This window comes from Ictidomys tridecemlineatus, chromosome 11, assembly GCF_052094955.1.
Source record: "Ictidomys tridecemlineatus isolate mIctTri1 chromosome 11, mIctTri1.hap1, whole genome shotgun sequence".
Lineage (NCBI taxonomy): Eukaryota > Metazoa > Chordata > Mammalia > Rodentia > Sciuridae > Ictidomys > Ictidomys tridecemlineatus.
In genome coordinates, this window is record NC_135487.1 from 24655174 (window position 1) to 24671740 (window position 16567).

The 16567-nt window shown below is 35.0% G+C and overlaps 1 protein-coding gene across 9 annotated transcripts in view; it reads left to right on the top strand.

Annotated features, from left to right (window-relative positions):
- Zmym4 (zinc finger MYM-type containing 4) overlaps positions 1-16567 on the top strand; it is a 145714-nt gene that overhangs the window by 23160 nt on the left and 105987 nt on the right. For 2 of the 9 annotated variants that reach the window (XM_078025900.1, XM_078025898.1), the window contains exon 2: positions 10504-10604. The exons of 5 other annotated variants lie outside the window; for them this stretch is intronic. The gene's annotated coding sequence lies outside the window, so the exon portion shown is untranslated. Of the gene's footprint in view, positions 1-10503; positions 10605-16567 lie in introns of those variants that run through there. 2 more of the 9 variants (XM_078025903.1, XM_078025901.1) reach the window with 2 other exon arrangements.

Consider the following 16567-nt stretch of genomic DNA (forward strand, 5'->3'; position numbering starts at 1 on the left):
TTTGTTTTTGGTACTGGGAATTGAATCCAGGGGTGCTTTATCACTGAGCTACATCCCCAGACCTTTTTATCTTTAGACAGTCCTATTAAATTGCTGAAACTAATCTCCACTTGGGATTCTCCTGCCTCAGCCTCCAGAGTTGATGGATTAAAGGCATACATCACCACACTGATCAGGTTATGTTAAAAACAAACACACACACACCCAGTTTTTTTTAAAGATGTAGTATAATAGGCAGTTACAGAACAAATGTAACTAGCTCTTACACGGGGTGATCTAGGAGAAATAGGCAACATCTGCTTGCTGAGCCTTCATCTTATCTCCTGGTAAGCAGAGGGCATCTTTTCTTGGAAACTTGGAAACAGGTGGAGACCTGGGGGAAAGAATTTACCACCACCCACCTTCCCTGCCAGCCCCAAGACCTGTAATTTATTTATTGGCTTGCAAAGATTGAGAAGACCAGTTAACTTTAGGAGATACCATTATTTTCCTTCAGAGATGTGTTGTTACTTTTTCGCTCCAGCAGAACAAATAAAACATCAGTAAAGAAGAAATTCGTTCATTCAGTGGATATTTAGGACGCAGGTCAGGCTTGGTTCCAATGCTGGATGAAGAGCAATGAGCAGAAAGATAAAAGATTGTGTTAGTGGTATGGACAAGATAGAAAATAAACAATAGACAAAATATTTTCAGATAGTGAATAATTTCAGATAGGATAATATGTTAATGATTGGAGTAGGAAGAAATAATAGCAGATATTTCTCAGAAGATCCTGTGGGTTCCTGTGTAGATAACCGTCATAGAGTTAGTGTGGTAAACAGGATCAGTTAGTCTATTGAAATAATTCTGGTGTGAAAGTAATCATTAGAGTAGGATAGAGATGATAATTAGTTGGTCTGTATTTTGGAGGTATAATTATTAGAACTTCATCATAGTAGAAAAATAAAGAAGACTGCTGATATCTAGGGTTTTAGCTTAGAAAGTTGCATATTGCCCTTGCTCCTCCCCCAGCTACACCCCCAGCCCAGAGCTGTCAAGTGTCAAGGGATATACTTTTTGATTTTTTTGTTTTAGTGCTGGGGATTGAATCCAGGACTTCACACTTGCTAGGCTACGACTTTATCTCTGAGGTACAACCCCAGCCTTGAAAAATTGGATAGTTGATAGCATCATAAATTGAAATAGAAAAGCTGGGAAAAGAATGCACATTGTAATGGAGAAAGTAAGGAAGCTATTATGTCCTTACTTTAGATCACTGTACTGATCTAAAAATTCCTGGTGATTACCTCACAATTACAGTAGTCTTGATCAAGGTTTCTAACTTTAGCACTATTGACATTTTGGATGAGGTAATTGTTGTGGGGGATTATTCTATGTATTCTGGCATATTTAACAGTGTACTTGCCCTTTGTCAACTAAGATGTTAGTAACACTGTCCCCCAGATAGTGGCAACTAAAAATATCTCTCAACATTACTAAATATCCTTTGAAGGGGCAAAATTGCTCCTGGTTGAATTCTCCTGGTCAACATCTTTTTATTGTGTACCTGAAAGACTCCCAAATTGTTCTGTTCTGTATAGCTGCTTCTTGTATCATTGTCTTACATAAATTCGAATAATACAGTTAATTGATTGATTTGTCAGTTTTCTTACTACTTGTCTTTTAAAGATCATAATATTTTATTTAGTCATAATGTCTGCTGATGCCTAGTGTATTTCTTTTCAGGACATTTTTATACATATGTATATTTTATTCTATTTTTATGTTTTTTGGTACTGCAGATTGAACCCAGTGCCTCATACATGCTAGGCAAGTGCTCTACCACTGAGCCACAACCCCATTCCGGTCTTCTACATTTTTAATCTTAATTTGCACCTAAGCATGTTCTTCTTATTGAAGCCATAATTTTTTTTACAACAAATGAATATATTATATAAATCACATATATTGAAAACAAAGATGATAAATATTCAAAGCTCATCACCTGCTCCTTGTTACTAAATTTTGCAATTGTCTGTGGTCTCGAGGTTCCTTCTGAATCTGAAATGGTGGAAGTGGAATGTTATGTTGTTACATCTCTTCCCAACTCCACATTCAGTGACACCACATTGGTTGTTCAATAATGGTCATGGTGAGGGTATTTACAACACCGAAATCTGCATATGCTACAAACTAGGGCTTCCCTCACAGATCTAGTTGTTAAAACATTTCCTGCCATGTCTATTCCTTGTATTTGCAACGACAAGAATAGGCCTCCTCTAACTGTTGTGGAATGCTGTGTGTGTGTGAAACCATAATTTTAATAGCTGCTTAATAGTTTATGGAGTGGATATAATAATAATAGGAACATTCTTTGATTCTTAGGTTATTTAAAATTTTTTTTTCCCGTTAAAACTAGAGTTAACCTACCAACTGGCATACCCAGGCCTAGGACTGCCCCGGCTGACCTCCATAGGAGCCAAGGCCAAGGTTAGAACCAGGACTGCCCTGCCAACCTGCAGACCCACTTGCAGCCCATGCCTCATCCCTGTTGGAGCCTAGGCCAAGGTTAGGCTCAGGACTGTCCCGCCACACGCTAGATCCCAGGTCTAGCCCACCTCCATCTTGGGACACTGAAACCATCACTAAAGCCCTCCCCATGCAGCAGCCTCCACCGTGGGACAACAGATAGGGCCTAGAGGCAGCTGCATCTCTGAACAGGCAACCCACACTTTCAGCCCCATCTCTGCAAGTGGTTGCAGCCATCTTGGAACACCTTGATATTACCTCCGTTTGGGACATCTTGAGTTACCTCCGCTATTGCCAACACCATCTTTAGTTGCAGTAGCATTTATTGTGGGACACTAGCCAGGAACTAGAAGTCCAACACCAAGGTGTTGTACAGGTAATCTGCAGGGACACTATACTGTTGTAAGGTAGAAACTTTAATACTTCAGACACGCACTGCCTGAAAGGGATACACATAGAAAACATGAAAAAACAAGGGAGGAAAGTGACCCAAACAAACCAAGATACTACAATAATGGAATCCATGGACAGCAGAGTTCATGAAATGTCAGAGAAGGAGTTCAGAATGTACATAATTAAAATGATCTACGAATTAATGACTGAATGACCTAAGTGAACAAATACAGGCTTATTAATTAATAACTTCATATTAATATATTATTAACTTCAAATTAATAACTTGATATATTATATCAATAATATATTATATATTATATACCAATAATATATTATATATATAATATATAATAAAATAATATATTAATAACTTCAAATTAATAACTTCAACAAAGAGATAATAGAGCAAATACAGACAACCATTGATCATACCAACAAAAAGATAAGGCAGCAAATACAGGTAGCAAAAGATCACTTCAAGAAAGATTCAAAAAACAACAACAACAACAACAACAACAAAAAACCCCCAGAAATCCTTGAAATGGAGGAAACAAACAAAATAAAAAATAGAAAGCATCACTAACAGACTAGATCATGTTGAAGATAGATCTTTAGATAATGAAGACAAAATATACAATCTTGAAAATAAAGTTGACCACACAGTGAAGATGGTAAGAAACCATGAACAGAACATCCAAGAATTATGGGATAGCATCAACAGACCAAATCTAACCTTTAATGGGGTAGAGGAAGGCACAGAGATTCAAACCAAAGGAATGCACAGTCTCAATCTCTTCAATGAAATAATATCAGAAAATTTCCCAAACATGAAGAACAAATTGAAAAATCAAATATAAGAGGCTTACAGGATACCAAATGTACAAAATTACAACAGATCTATACCGAGGCAGTGTACAGAATAAGGATAGAATTTTAAAGGCTGCAAGAGAAAAGAATCAGATAACATATAGGGGGAGACCAGTTTGTATCTCAGTAGATTTTTCAACCCAGACCCCCCTCAAAGCCAGGAGATCCTAGAACAGCATATACCAATCTCTGAAAGAAAATGGATGCCATCCAAGAATCTTTTTTTTTTTTCCCAGTTTTCAATGGACACAACATCTTTATTTTTTTATTTTATGTGGTGCTGAGGATCGAACCCAGTGCCCCGCGCATGCCAGGTGAGCGCGTTACTGCTTGAGCCACATCCCCAGCCCACCAAGAATCTTATATGAGCAAAATTAAGCTTCAGATTTGATCATGAAATAAAAACCTTTCATGATAAACAAAAGTTAAAAAAGAATTTACAGCAAGAAAGCCTGCACTACAGAACATTCTCAGCAAAATATTCCAGGAAGAGAAAATGAAAAAACAACAATGAAAATCAGCAAAGTGAGGAACTACACTAAAGGAAAGGGCAATCAAAGGAGAAATCAAGTCAAGTTAAAAACCAAAATGTCTGGGAATACAAGTCATATTTCAATAATAACCTGAATGTGAATGGCCTAAACTCATCAATTAAAAGACATAGATTGAGGGACTGAGGTTGTACCTCTGTGGTGGAGCGCCTGCCTTCTACGTGTAAGGCACTAGGTTCGATCCTCAGCACCACATAAAAAATAAAAAAAAGGCTAAAAAAAAAATAAAGACATAGATTGATAAACCATTAAAAAACAAACAAAAAAATGTCCCAACAATATGCTGTCTTCAAGAGACTCATCTCACAGGAAGAGACATCCACTCACATTGACCATGTAAATAAGCCGAGGTTTCCATCCTTATATCAGATAAAGTGGACTTCAAACCAAAGCTGGTGAAGATGGATAAGAAAGACATTTCATATTGCTTAAGGGATTCATGCATCAATAAGACATAACAATCAAAAATATGTATGCCCCAAACAATGGTGCATCTATGTAAATCAAACAAACCCTTTTCAACTACAAGAACCAAATAGACTACAACACAGTAATACTGCGTGACTTGTAGCACACCTTTCTCTCCACTGGATAGATCTGCGAAACAAAAACTAAACAAAGAAACTATAGAACTAAATAATACAATTAATAAGTTAGACTTAACAGACATATATAGAAAGTTCCATCCAGCAACGAGCAAATATACTTTCTTCTCAGCAGCACATGGATCCTTCTCCAAAATAGACTATATGTTATACCACAAAGCAAGTCTTAGCAAATACAAAAAAATAGAGATATTACCCTGCATTCTATCTGACTATAATGGAATGAAATTAGAACTCAGTGATAAAATAAAAAATAGAAGCTACTCCAACACCTGGAGACGAAACAATATGCTATTGAATGATGCATGGATAATAGAAGACATCAGGGAGTACCTAAAAAACTCTTGGAGGTAAATGAGAACTCTAATACAACTTTCCAAAACCAAGGGACACTAAGAGGGCAGTGCTAAGAGGAAAGTTCATTGCATGGAATTCATTCATTTAAAGAAGAAAAAAAATCAACAAATGACCTGACATAGCTCAAAGCCCTAGAAAAAGAGGAACAAACCAACACCAAAAGTAGTAGAAGACAGGATATAATTAAAATCAGGGCAGAAATCAATGAAATTGAAATGAAAGAAACAATTCAAAAAATTGACAAAACAAAGGCTGGTTCTTTGAAAAATAAATAAAATTGACAAACCCTTATCGAGCCTAATGAAAAGGAGAGAGAAAACTCAAATAACTAAAAATCCATGATGAAAAAGGAAATATCATGACAGACACTATTGAAATACAGAAGACAATTAGAAACTATTGTGAAAATTTATATGCCAATAAAATAGAAAACCTCAAAGACACTGACAAATTTCTAGAGGCATATGATCAACCCAGACTGCGTCAAGAAGACATACACAATTTAAACAGATCAATTTCAAGCAAGGAAATAGAAGATGCCATCAAAACCCTACCAACAAAGAAAAACCTGGGACTCAACAGATTGACAGCTAAGTTCTACAAGACCTATAAAGAAGAAGAAATACTAATACTCCTCAAATTATTCCATGAAATAGAAAAGGAGGGAACCCTTCCAAACTCAATTCTATGGTATCATCCTGATATTAAAATCAGGTAGAGACACATTAAGAAAATTTTAGGCCAGTATCCCTGATGAACATTGATGCAAAAATTCTCAATAAAATCTTGGCAAATTACATAAAAAAATTTAAAAAATAGTGCACCATGATCAACTGGGGTTTGTTCCAGGGAGGCAAGTTTGGTTCAACATAAAAATATCAATAAATATCATTCATCTTATCAATAGGCTTAAAAACAAGAATCATGATTATATCAATTGATGCAGAGAATGCATTTGGCAAAATATAGCATACCTTTATGTTCAAAACACTAGAAAAACTAGGGATAGTAGGAACATACCTCAACGTTGTTAAAGCTGTATATGCTAAACCCAAGGCCAACATCATTCTAAATGGAGAAAAATTGAAAGCAGTCCTTCTAAAACCTGGAACAAGACAGGAATGCCCTCTTTCACTACTTCTGTTCATCATAATCCTTGAAACTCTAACCAGAGCAATTAGATAGACAAAAGAAATTAAAGGGATAGGAATAGGAAAAGAACTCAAACTATCATTATTTGCTGAAAGCAAGATTATAAGAGTATCCAAAAACTTCATCAGAAAACTTCTAGAATTAATGAATTCAGCAAAGTAGCAGGATATAAAATCAATATCCTTAAATCAAATGCATTTCTATACATCAGTGATGAATCCTCTGAAAGAGAAATTAGGAAAACTACCTCCAAAAGAAAATATGTGGCAATCAACAAAAGAGGTGAAAGACTTCTAGAATGAAAAGCTACAGAGCACTAAAGAAAGAAATTGAAGAAGACCTTAGAAGGTGGAAAGATCTCCCATGCTCTTGGATAGGCAAAATTAATATTGTCAAGATGGCCATGCTACCCAAAGCACTATACAGATTCAATGCGATTCCAATTAAAATCCCAATGTCAATCCTTATAGAAATAGAAAAAGCAATCGTGAAATTAATTTGGAAAAATAAGAGATCCAGAATAGCTAAAGCAATCCTTAGCAAGAAGAATGAAGCAGGAGGCATCAACTAGACCTGAATCTATACTACAAAGTTATAGTAGTAAAAAATGGCATGGTATAAGCACCAAAATGGACATGTAGACCAGTGGTGCAGAATAGAAGAGACAGACACAAACCCACATAAATACAGTATCTCGTACTAGACAAAGGAGCTGAAAACATACATTGGAGAAAAGAGAGTCTTTTCAACAAATGCTGGGAGAAATGGAAATCCATATGCTGCAAAATGAAACTAAATCCCTATCTCTCACAGCAACTCAAGAGTGGATCAAGGACCTAGAAATTAAACCATAGACCCTGTGCCTAATAGAGGAAAAGTAGGCCCAAATCTTTATCACGTCAGATTAGGCCCCGACTTTCTTAACAAGACTCCTAAAGCACAAGAAATAAAATCAAGATTCAGTAAATGGGATGGATTCAAACTAAAAAGCTTTTCTCAGCAAAAGAAACAATCAGTGAAGTGAAGAGAGAGCCTACATATCAGGAGCAAATTTTTATACACACCCAACAGATAGAGCACTAATCTCTATGACACATAAAGAACTCAAAAAACTTAACACCAACCAAACAACCCCATCAATAAATGGGCTAAGGAGCTGAAAAGACACTTCATAGAAGAGGATATACAATCAGTCAACAAATATATGAAAAAATATTCAACATATCTAGAAATTAGAGAAATGAAAGTCAAAACTAAGATTTCATATTCTGCCAGTCAGAATGGCAGTTATCAAGAGTAAAAACAATAACAAATGTTGGTGAATCTGTGGGGGAAAAGGCACACTCCTACATTGCTGGTAGGATTGCAAATTGGTGCAACCACTTTGAAAAGCAGTATGCAGATTCCTTGGAAAACTGAGAATGGAACCACATTTTGACCCAACTATCCCACTCCATAGTCTATATCCAAAGGACTTAAAATCAGCATTCTGTAGTAAGGCAGCCACATCAATGTTTATAGTAACTTAATACATAATATCAAAACTGTGGAAGCAATCTAGATGTCCTTTAATAGATAATGGATAAAGAAACTCTGGTATATACACAATGGAATTTTACTCATCATTAAAAGAGAATAAAATTATGGCATTTGCAGATAAATGGGAGGAGTTGGAGAATATCATGCTAACTGAATTAAGCCAAGCCCCAAAAACCAAAAGCTGAATTTTGTTTTATCTGATAAGTGGTTGCTGATCCATAATGGGGGAGGGGGGGCATGGGAAAAATTTAAGAACTTTGGGCAAAGGGAAGGGAGAGAAGAAGATGCAGGTTTGGATCAACCAGCCCTTAAATTTGCAATTTTATGAAAATAACATAACTTTAGAGTTATGGAGCTGGGACATCTAACCTAAACAATTCTTCCCCTATAAAAGTTCAGGAAAATTGATTTTGCATGAGTAGGAAATAAATAAAAATTGAATTCCAAACAGTTATTTTAGGGAAAAAAAAGTAAGAAACAGAACAGTATATCTACAGAGAACTAAACGTAAACTACTATTGTAGAGGGTCACTTGGTCTAGGCTTCAAGTCCTTTTCTTACTTGAGTTTCATGAATATGTTGTTGCTCCTTTTCCCCCCACCCCCCAAATCATTGTTGTGGAAGCTTCAGGCAATCATTTTGACCTTATAAAAAATTGGTCTCTTCATCAGTATACCCAGAGGATTTTTTTCATTTTCTTTTAAATCCAATAATTACATCTTTTTTTTTTCTTTTAAGAGAGAGTGAGAGAGAGAGAGGGGGACAGAGAGAGAGAGAGAGAATTTTAACATTTATTTATTTTTTCTTAGTTCTTGGTGGACACATCTTCATTTGTATGTGGTGCTGAGGATCGAACCCGGGCCGCATGCACACCAGGCGAGCGCGCTACCGCTTGAGCCACATCCCCAGCCCCAAATAATTACATCTTGATGTAGATTATTTTGAGTTGGATTTATCAGTTATGTAGTTCCGTTCAAGTTTTTTTTTTCAAATTTTCAGAAAATGTAGCCATCAATCTTATGATAAATTCCAAAACCTATTCAAGACTGGGCCTATGTGGTTCTGATTATCTTGATGATTATTATTAGTTTTATCTTGCATTTCTTATGCCTATACCCCATTTTGTCTAATTGTTGTGGACTTCTTTCAGTTTTTGTTTCCATCCTTTGTTAACTAACTTTTACTATAGCAAATATTTTTACATCCTTCTGTTCTAAGAGATGTCTTTAATTTCCAACTAGGTTAAGTCTTTGCTTATTCAATAACATAGCATTTTGTTTTGTTCCATGCTAGCATTCATGCAACTTTGTAATTCTTTAATATCCGTATTCCCTGCTAGCCTATCAAAAAAGTATAGGGGTTTTGTTTCATTTTCTGATGTTTTAACATAATGACTGGAACAGTTTGTGCCTAATCTGTAGCAGGCAACTATTCAATAAATATCTGCCTGATTGAAGCAGGCATGTTATCCACATTTATCCTTGGGTAATTTATTTTTCCTTATCTCTAAGATGAGAGATCTGTGGTAGCATTAAATTATCTTTAGAATCTATTCATCTTTGGAATTCTTTCATAGTATATAATGAGAGTGATAGAGACTAACTGAATTTGAGTATAAAAATGCACATCATAAAGTAGGTTACAAAACACTGTACATTTGGGTCATTAAAAACATGATAGATATATATTTACTTAGTGTTAACACAGTTTAGAAATCCTTCAGGGTGTGAATACAGTGGGAAAATCTTCACAACTTGGTAAAAATGTGACTGACACCAGATGGGTATGGATTGCTTAAAGAAACTGAATTTATTCATTTGTTAAATGCTCTCTTTCTGTGTGTCTACAGTTGCATGTGATACTAAATTTTAAGGCAGGTATAGAGCAACTTCTGTATGTAATGCAATACAGTGGCATATACAAATATATTGTATATACAAACTACCTGTCACATTTTACGTTCTCAAGAGTCCAATTATGGAGGATTTTCAGAGTTTTAGGTTCTATATCTCAAAATTGGTGATTAAGCTAATCTTTATCCTGGTTGCCTGGACTTGTCTGCTTGGTATTCTGCTTAAAGATGTAGACTCATAATGAATTTTTGTGGTAAGAATGAATGATAAAGGTAGTTGCTCTTGGAATATTCATGCAAAACATTAAATCCAAATTAATGTCATAGTAGATTGAAGGATTAGAGCAGGCATCCTTGTTTGAGAAAGGAAGAATGACAGAAACAGAAGATAATGGTGTGTTAGAGCCGTAAGTGAATTTGAAGAAATGGTGGATGGGTTTCAAATAGATTCTCAAGTATAGATGTAACTTTCTGACAAAATAATAGATTCCACACTAACTGAATTAAAGAACTGAAAGAAACAAGGTGACCTCATTGTATATATTTTATGTCATCTATGTCTTTGGTCTTCTCTCTCTCTCTCTCTCTCTCTCTCTCTCTCTGTATTGGGGATTGAACTCAGGGGCACTTGACCACTGAGTCACATCCCTAGCCCTATTTTTTTTTTTTTTTTTAGAGATAGAGTCTCACTGAATTACTTAGCACCTTGCTTTTGCTTAGGCTGGCTTTGAACTCGCGATCTTCCTGCCTCAGCTTCCAGAACCACTGGGATTACAGGTATGCACCATCTTGCTTGTCTGGTTACATATCTTACAAGCTTGGAGATCTGTATGAAAATTGGTATTTTAGTAAGGTTTATTCTTTCTAAATTTAGCTTTTTTCGTTGATATACAGAAAGATTCCATTTTCCTTAAATTATAATAACTTTATATTTGCATTACTCATTCAACAAACATTTACTTTTTAAATTATGCTATGTATTGTCTTAGGTTTATCTTGTAAATAGTTTACCTTAGGAAATTGTACAATAAAAATTTTATTAGCTGGACTAATTTAGTCTAATAGTTGGCTTTGTAATGATCACATATCTGTTTGTTTGTGTTTTTTGGTGCTGGGGATTGAACCCAGGCCCTTGCACTTGTGAGACAAGCACTCTACCAACTGAGCTATATCCCCAGGCCACATATCTGTATAATGATTATATGTGTCCGTTTTTAAAAGTATTATTTAGTTGTTGATAGACCTATATTTATTTATTTATATGTGGCACTGAGAATTGAACCCAGTGCCTCACACATGCTAGGCAAGCACTCTACCGCTGAACTACAACTCCAGTCCCTGATTTTATGTGTTCTCATGGGGAGTTACACATACTTTGTAGGTTATATTGGCTCATTTGATTCTTCTAAAGCCTTATAATTGGGTTGGGGTTGTAGCACTGGGTTCCATCTTCAGCCCACATATAAATAACAAGTAAATAAATAAAGATCCTTTGACAACTTAAGAAGAAAAAAAAAGCCCCTTATGATTGGTTGGTTTGTTAGTATATTTTGGGTTGTTGCGGGGCAGATGCTGGCTTTATACTGCTTTATCATTTGAGATCTCAAAACAACATATTGTTCGGATTTACTCATTTTCCATGTAATTCTATGAGAGAACTGTATTTGAGTGGCATCTTCTAAATAAACTTAAGTATTTTGCAGATACTTTGAATATTCTATTCTACTTTATTTTTATTATAAAGTCAGCATTATTGTAAATGATTAGAAAGATTATAAAATGCATAGAGTATACCTCTTCATACATTTATTTATAATTATGCATAAATTTCTTTTTTTTTTTTTTTAATCAATCTTTCTCTTTCTTTCTCTTTTTTTCGGAGTTGAACCCAGGGCCTCACACATGCTGGACAAGGGCTCTGCCACTGTTATATCCTCAGCAGGGTTCTTTTTTTTTTAATATTTATTTTTTAGTTGTAGTTGGACGCAATACCTTTATTTTATTTATTTTTATGTGGTGCTGATGATCGAACCCAGGGCCTTGCATGTGCCAAGCGAGCGCTCCACCGCTGAGCCACAACCCCAGACCCCCCCAGTAGGATTTTTAAAATATGATTTTGAGACAGGGTGTTACTAAATTGTTCAGCTGGCTTTGAACTTGCAGTGCACCTTCCTCAGCCTCCTGGGTTGCTGAGATTATAGATGTATGCCATCATGCCTGGCTCATTCATTAAATTAATTATTAACCTAGTACTTGGGATCGAATCCAGGGCTTCACATATGCTAAGCAAGTGCTTTCCCACTGAGCTATACTCCCAACCTATATTATTTAAATTAATGCGTATTAATTTTTTTATATTTGCTATATAGTTGTATGAATTATAAATAATAATTTGGTGCTAGGGATTCAAACCAGGGCCTTGCACATGCTAATAAGCACATTCTAATAAAAACACTATAGCCCCTGTATGAATTTTAAATACAGGTATATAGATTCTTCTGAATGTCATCATAAACACCGGGCTGGGGTTGAGGTTCAGCATTAGAGTGCGCACCTAGCTTGTGCGAGGTCCTGGGTTTGATCCTCAGCACCACATAAAAAGAAGTAAATAAAATAAAGATATTGTGACCAACTACAACTAAAAATAAATATTTTTTTAAAAAATCACCTGTTTAATCATCTGAAAAAGCTCCATCATGCTAACATTCATACTCATATGTTCCATTCCGTCTTAAACCACTGGTAAACCATTGTAGTATTCTGTTATTATATTTTTTGTTTTTAAGAATGTCAAATAGTGTGTAACATTTTGCAACTTACTTCTCAGAAGTAATATTATATGTCTTCAAATAAAATTTAGTGAATTTGGAGGGTTTTTTTTTTTTAAAGTGAGAGAGGAGAGATAATTTTTAATATTTATTTTTTAGTTCTTGGTGGACACAACATCTTTGTTGGTATGTGGTGCTGAGGATCGAACCAGGGCCGCACGCATGCCAAGCGAGCGCGCTATGGCTTGAGCCACATCCCCAGCCCCTGGAGGGTTGTTTTACTCTTCCCTTTAATGTCATATTACATACACAAATATTGAAAAACCATTATATGTTATTTTTATATAATAACCATTATATGTTATTTCAATTGTTATTAGATAAAGAACTCAAGAGTCTATATTTATAGTTATATTTATTTAGATAGTTACCACTTCTGTAGCTTTTTCTTCATTCTTGTGACCTAAATTTTCTTCTGACATCATTTTACTTTTTTATTAATGTCTTACTTAGCTGTTCTTTTAGAGCATATCTGCTGACAACAAATACTTTCAATTTATGGGGCTGGAGCTGTAGCTCAGTGGTAAAGTGCTTGTCTTGCACATGTGAGGCACTGGGTTTGATCCTCAGCACCACATAAACATAAATAAATAAAGATATTGTGTCCATAAAAAAATTAAAAATACTTGCAGTTTAACTTCATCAGAGTATATCTATACATCATACGTATTCCTAAAGGTTATTTTCATTGCATGTAGATTTATTAGTTGACACTTCTTTTCTTGAAGCATTTTAAACATGTTTTTCTACTTTTTTTTGGCATCCAAGGCTTCTGATGAAATATCCATAGTAATATTAAGTAATATATTATTTTTCTCTGTTAGTAAAATCTTTTTTTTTTAATCTTTAGGTTTCAACAGTTTGATTATAAGCTTGGTATAACTATAAGTGTTATCCTTTGATACCTTACTCTTTTGTAAAATACATAGCAGGAAATTTGCACATTGCTGTTTTTTTTTTTTAAAAAATATTTTTCTGGTTATACATGGACACAATATCTTTGTTTATTTATTTTTATGTGGTGCTGAGGATTGAGCCCAGTGCCCCACGTGTGAGAGGAAAGCGCTCTGCCACTGAGCCCCAGTCCCAGCCCCAGCACCCCCAATGCTGTTTTTTAGTGTATAGTTCAGTAGTATTTAGTACATTTACACTGTTGTACCATCATTACCATTATTCATCTTCAGAACTTTTTACCTTATTCTTTTTAAAGTCTATACTATAGAATTCTATAATATAATATGCATTAACAAATTGTTTTGATATTTATCTGGCAAAGGTACTTCCAGTAAATTTTTATGTTTATAAATAATGTGGAAATACAAGTATTTTTGAAGGTAAGCTTTTTTTTTGTCATTTTTGTTTACAGTGATAGTTTTAGAGGTTAGGATATTTGTAAAGAATGTGAGTGTTCTGGTGAAAATTAACTCTTTTTCTATTATTACTATTGGTATTTCTTTTCTTTAAATATTTGTGTTAAAGTGGCCTTGTGCAGTAATCTGAACTACTTGGGAGGCTGAGGCAGAGGATTATAAGTTCAAGGCCTTGGCACCTTATCTCAAAATAAAAAATAAGTCTTGGGATGTAGTTCAGTGGTAGCACACTTCTGGTTTCAATCCCTGGCATCACTGCCCCCCACCCCCCCCAACATTGGATTGAAGTATACTGTGTATCTTAAATATATATATCATATGATACCAGGGCCTAAATTTTTATTTTATGTGTAGCACAGTGATATATAATTATTTACAATTTTGAATATTGCAAAAGTATAATAGCTGTTACCAATTCCTGTATACACATATAATTAATGAATATTCTTGGTTTAAAGTATGTTTCGAATCCCTGTAGGTTTTTTTCTTCTTTTAAATGAATAGTAGTGAGCTGGGGTGAGGACTTGGGTTTGATCGCCAATGCTGCAAAACAAGGGAGTTCCTAGTCTTTTAAATGTGTTTCCAAAACAGCATGTTTAGGCTTTTCATAAATTAGAGTTTTGAGAAACATATAATTGAGAATATCTAGTTTCTATAGCTAGGAAAGCAGTGTACTTACTAGTGTGAAATATACTGATAACTAATCCATATAAATGATTTTCTTGGCTTTATCACAAATTATTCATTAAGCTTGAGATTCCGCTTTGAAGAAATTGCCTTGTCATAAGGATGAAAATATAAAGGGACAAAATTGCAACCAATTCTTTCCCTTATGATTGTTTACTTTAATGTTTATAGCTGTGTTGAATACAGTGACTATCAGTACAGTTTAATGCTACTCACTGCCTATGAGTTCAGTAGTTGTACCCACATTATACCAATCATATAAATGTCAACACAGTGAAAAAAATATAAATAATGTCTTATTATTACAGTGAAAATAATTTCGACTTTCTGAAAGGTCATGAAACTCTTTATGGGTCTGAAAATCACTGCTTCATGGGTTCCGTTTTTTCCAAAAGTTTCTTATATGTCTGCAGATATCTTTAAAAAAATTTTTTTTAATTTGTTTTAATTAGTTTTATATGACAGTAGAATGCATTTATGCACTTTGATATACATAGAAGGGATATATTTTCATTTTTCTGACTGTACATGTTGCAGAATGATATTGGTCATGTAGTCTCACACACACACACACACACAGAAAGTAATAATGTCTGTTTCATTCTACTATCTTTCCTATCCTCACATCCCTTCCCCTCCCATCACTTCCCTCTACCTAATCTAAGGTGCCGCTATTCCTCTCTAGTGTTCACCGCCTTATTGTGAATTAGCATTTACATATTAGAGAAAACATCTGGCCTTTGGTTTTGTGGGGTTGATTGGCTTATTTCTCTTAGCATGATATTCTCCAGCTCAATCCATTTACTGGCAAATGCTATAATTTCACTCTTCTGTAAAGCTGAGTAATATTCTATTGAGTGTATACACCACATTTTCTTCATCCATTCATCTTTTGAGGGACACCTAGGTTGGTTCCATAGTTTAGTTATTGTGAGTTGAGCTGCGATAAACATTGACGTGGCTGCATCACTGTAGTATGCTGATTTTAAGTCTTTTGGGAATAAACCAAGGAGTGGGATAGTTGGGTCAAATGGTGGTTCCATTTCCAGTTTTCTGAGGAATCTCCATACTTGTCTGCAGCTATCTTTGCAGGTACAGTGATCTTTCTCTGTCTGTGTCTTCATCGAACAGATGCTTTGAAAAATCTAAACATCAATTGTCTCTTCAATTTTTTGTCTAAATATTATTTTAGAGTTTTCTTTGGATTCATTTTTACATTTTGGGAGTTGTGGTAACTCCCTCCTTATTTGAAGTCAGGGATCACTTGATTGGAAGTCAAGTAGTCCAAGTGGTTTTTGGTTTTGTCTTAAATAATTGAAGAAACCCTAATGTGTTCTTTTATTTATGTTTTATGATTTATATGTTCATATTTGCAGTAGATTTTTTTAAAGCCCGGAAAATATTTTTCTTGAGGAGTAGCATAGATTTTATCACAAATGTTCTTGATTTTCCAAGCTATTAAACACTTTTGTGCATTGTTTTTTTACCTAGAAAACTTGATGAAAAAACATAGTTTTTTTTTTAAAAGCGAGAGTGAGAGAGGAGAGAGAGAGAGAGAGAGAGAGAGAGAGAGAGAGAGAGAGAGAGAATTTTTTAATATTTATTTTTAGTTCTCGGCGGACACAACATCTTTGTTGGTATGTGGTGCTGAGGATCGAACCTGGGCCGCACGCATGCCAGGCGAGCGCGCTACCGCTTGAGCCACATCTCCAGCCCCCCCCCCCCAAAAAAAACATAGTTTAAAAACTTCCCAACTTGCACAGAATTTTGGGGGACACATTTTCCTAATTTTATTTCAAAGATAGATGTAGCATTCTATACATGCAGATTAAAAATGACACAGTTTCCAACTATT